Raw genomic sequence first — 4,976 nt, 5'->3', positions numbered from 1 at the left:
AGTCGTTCTCATTCCCACATTCATGTACAAAAGCTAAATTTTGCACGGAGGGTGCTCTAGTTGTAACCCATTTCTACTTGGGCGTTGTGCATCACATAAAATTTGGTTGTAGTGAGCCTTCACATTTGCCGAAAATAACGACAGCCATATAATGTGACTTCTTTTGCTATTAGTACGGAGTTACCCGCCCATCTCGTCGCGAGGCAGCTTACCCGCCGCGACGCGGTCACCCAGGGGGCAGCCGCTCACGTTGTTGTGCGGAACCCCAGCGGGGGAGTGACGGCGACGGTGGCAGCCACCCCGTCTGGCGCGGCCGCTGTCGTTACCAACATAACACAAATCGCGGCGGACGGAGCTGGGTATCGCGCGGAGGCCGACTGCGATGTCGAGGAGTTTCCGGCAACGTACAGAGAGGTGCTTGGCCACTATAGGAAAGAACGAAGAAAATATCCGCAACCCCACGGGCGCCTAGACAGGTCCCAGGCGGTCGACCTGAGACGGTTGCAGACGGGCACTTTCACGAACCCCTACCACCTGCACCGCCTGTGGCCCGCGCTGCATCCGTCGCCCGGCTACCCGTGGTGCGAGCACAAATGGGCCAATATGGCCCATGTGCTTTGGGAATGCCAACGCCACGAGGAAGAAGGACAAGGAGGAAGGGGGAAGACAACAGCAAGACCCTCTGAAGCGGGGCGCCTCGTTGAGAGATGGCAAGCCGCCCTCATCAGTGAGGCACCCGAAGACCAGGAGTGGGCCATCCAGTGGGCCAGGGCCGTTGCCGAGGATCTCAAAAGATTTTCCTCCGGCGATGGAACCCTGGCAGTCTAGCCCCTGGCACCAACATCAATAACCGTTGGACAAATAAACTTTATTGCTATCCTCTCCTAACTATTTTATGACAAAGTGCAGCCAGGATTGCCTCCGGCCTCACTGGTAAAATGTGGCCATAAAGTGTACGTAGTAGTCCATGTTCATTATTCATTGCAGTGTTTGCGTGTGAGCAGTGAAACATAGCACTAGAAAGATATCCGCGCGTACTAAGGCTGTTTGACCACCTGATTGCTTGTTCATTAAAAGTGAGACAGGAAACGGTACAGGAAACGCAAATAGCACTCATGAGGCGACACTTTCAGAATTTTGGAGTTTCTCTGTGTACAGGTCGTTGAATAATGACATCGAAGAGTAAGTGTGCAAAAGAACTGCCAGTTTTACAGGTATTCTCAAAACGTGCCACGTGTGGAGAAGCGAAAGGAATATCGTGATATTGTGATAGCCAAAGGGTGCATCTGTAAGTTGGTGTTGCGTATATATATTTGCACATGATTTAGAAAATTCGCCATACAGCAGCTTGATAATGAGAAGAGCTCAAGCGCAAATTAAGGCTATGAAGTACAGATCAGTGACAACAACTACGTCGACCAAAATCTTTTGTTGAAGGTATCTAAAACCGCATAGAATTAAGCGATTCTCAATGGCAGTGAAAGGTCTCCTGTATTCTATAGTAGCCGTTTAATTCCTGCAGTAGTAGGTAACTAAATTCTTGCGCACAATTTGAGATATAGGAACTTATATATAGAAAATGCAAGACTGAACAGCATGTATAGCATACGTGACAAGCCCAAGCATGCTACTTGAATATTTGTCGCTACCTGATCTGAAAAGGGGTGCCAATATATCATCATCACGTTGCCTTCTTGCCCAGTCGACGATGGTGGTACCACTATGTGCAATGAGAAATTTTCCTGGCTATGGCTGTTGTCACATTTGTAGAGCATTGTAGTGGTACGCTGAAGTACGCACTTTGAAATTTTGTCACAAAATGAGATTTCATTTACTGTAGAGAAGCATGTGGTCAGGAATATAGGCAATGAAGCCATTGGTTTGAAAATATCGAATTACCGAAGCCGTGCGAGAGAAAAGGTGGCTGAAAGAAACCTTCACTGAGTCCTGTGGAATGTATTGTATATAGACTTGAATACTTTACAGTAAGTAACGTAGACAGCCGTCTGAGAAAGGCGTCTTTCGTCTTGCTAAAGTGGAACGGCTCTACATTTACTTTCTCTTGCTAAAAAGTGGGAATGTGTGAAGGTTTGCCCATAACCACAAGAGCTTCAATAATCTGCAAAATGGGAGCATGCCGACTAAGACAGGGCCAAAAGATGCTCCCCGAGTTTATGAAGTCGAAAGCCTTTCTAGGCTCACGGTGAAGTTTGTGTTAGGAGACCTTATCGCCGGAGTGTCCACCGAAGCGTCATCACGTCATATGAAGACAGATCAAAGACGGACAAGAAAATGAAAATGATTGATTGTGACAGTTAGTGAATGGTAACGTTATAATAGAGATTGGTAGAGGTAATAATAACTTGTAATGGAATACTAATCACTACGAAGTGACCAATATGTCTACCGACGAATTGTAACGACTACTATTGATTAGAAATGGCTAAGAATGCTTAGTAATGATGATAAATGACTAATAATGACTCAGATGACTTGTAATGACTACTGATGACTGTGATATACCAACATGTCTAACGACAGCTTGTAGTTACCCCAATTGATTACATAGGACTAAACCTTAGTAGCGCACAGTAATGAATAATAATGGCTGAAATGACTAGTAATAACTACGAAATAACCAATATGTCTAATGAAAACTTGTAACGACAATTCATTACAGTGTGCTTGACTAAGTATGACTTACTGTGCTTAGTAATGACCACTAATGACTAACAATTACTTAAATCACTTGTAATGACTAATCATTACTATGATATCCATATGTCTCAAGACCACAATTGACTAAAAATGACTAAAAATCCTTAGTTGTGAGCAGTAATGACTAAAAGGAAGAAGAGAAAGAGAAGAGGAAAAGAGAAAGAGGTCAATGATAACAGGAGGAAGAGTAGGCTTTCGCCGTTCACCTATAAAGAGAGATCTTAAGAGATCCTGAAATTTTTTTCACCCACCTACCGCTTTTGATAACTTACAACGTTCCTGAGGTATGGCTCAAAGTACAGAAAACAAGGCTTGCAGGAAGTGCAGCCCTCATGTTCCTCATTCGACAGTCGTTTCTACTGAGCACAAGTGGGGCTTCTTTTGTCTTCCTTCCACGCAGGCACAAATGTGAAAGCGTATTTACGGCGGTAAATGCTGCCCTAACACTGTAGCCCCCTCCCTGGCTTTTTTTGAGCTGCTAAATTCATATGTTCGTATTGGATGGTTGTAAATTTACTGATGTAATCATTATGTGTGCGACTATGCCATACATTTTCTAATACAACGGGCATTACTATGATGCAAGTACTGCCTACTGCTAACAGGGACACCTGGCTAATTGTAGCTGGCTGACTTGATTGCGGCGAACGTTGGTTTCGGCCTGGTTGGGGAATATTCTAGCCGTGAAGAGCACAAAAAGGAAATGGTGTTGTTTGTTTAACACTCTGCAATTATTTTATTGCATTTCTCACTTTCTTTGCCGCGTATACCGCTACAGAGGCGTCATGTGGTTCACCAATAGGTCGGAAGCCTCAAATAAACATTTCAATGTGGAAAGAAAGATAGCTTAAATTTATGCAGGTAATACTGAAGTAGCTTTTCAGCTTTCCTCAACGGCCAGGAATATCAGATATTCTAGGGCCGATGTTGTATATCAAAGGTTGCAGGACCCATTAGGGCACTTGACACTGATACTTGACTGTGGAACCTAATCCTTTTATTATATTTCAGTAAAGACTACTCCTATCATCGTCAATACAGTTGGAGCCACTTCCGGATATTGTTTATCAACGATTTTGGCAACGCTAGTGAAGAATGTATGCAAAATTTGTGCGTACCCTGATCGTAATTGCGTTCATGGAATGTTTCGTGAACCCTGGTTCATCCTGTAATACGCACCTGCCACGTAAGTAGTAATTCCATGCTCGCGTTGAGTACATTACAATACGCTCCTTTAGCGAGTGATCTTTTATGGAAAAATATGATCAAGTCGTACATGAACAATAACTGCGCACCACCGATGTCAAAATAAATGCGGATAAGCAAACCCATCCATACATCCTCTTCCTCGTTTCTATACCATAGTAAAACACGAAGTCGCCCTATAGCTTGTTTCTAACCAGGATCTAATTCCACACGAGCAATGTGCAGTCAAACAATAGCACTCTTACAAACCCAGGCGATCCTGTAAGCACAACAATCGTTATATATGTTTATAGAGAAGCTATTTATGGCTAGTTCTGCGAATCGCGTCAGCGAGTTTACCAATTTTTTATACGTGGACCGATCCCGAAGATGGTGTAATACCGGGCCGATTCGCAGTGGAGGTGCAGTTCGCCCTTAAGGGGTCCAGGTACACAGCTTCGATAGTGATCACATATCGGAATCAGACTGGGTTTCTTTAGCGAATCCTTGGCGCTTGAATTTGGGCTTATACTACTTTCGATGCACGTAAACTTGGTTGCCGGACAAATTATAGAAGACTGATTGTGGCTCCAGATGGTGCGTCACTTCAGCTATAAGAAAAGAGAAGCATTGGGTATCCCGTCTTAGAGATAGGAAACTTGAGATATAGCGAAGCATACGCATTTCTTTATGTTAACCGCAAGACAACCCATTCAAGAATGGGCAAGTTTCCAGTGATCTTTGTTTGCGCTCCTGTCAGATACAACACCGTTCTTGTAGGGAGTCTCTACAAAGCGCACTGGATAACATTTCCCTATTATTTATCAAGGCATTGCAGCGTCGGCTATTGCCCTTGATTACTAAATATAAGTACACTTCAGTTAAATGAAACTTCGACAATAAAATAATGTACCCTCCGAAATTCGTGAATCGATTTCATTGATCCAACGCCGGTATACTCTGCCCTTATTTAAATGAATTTTTGACAATAAAATTAAATTTCATTCAAATTTCACACTTCTAGTTCATTGATGCGATACCATTTAAACTATAGCATTGCTTAAACAAAATTT

Source organism: Dermacentor andersoni, chromosome 10 (assembly GCF_023375885.2).
Source record: "Dermacentor andersoni chromosome 10, qqDerAnde1_hic_scaffold, whole genome shotgun sequence".
NCBI classification, from domain to species: Eukaryota; Metazoa; Arthropoda; class Arachnida; order Ixodida; family Ixodidae; genus Dermacentor; species Dermacentor andersoni.
This window is presented reverse-complemented; position numbering follows the sequence as displayed.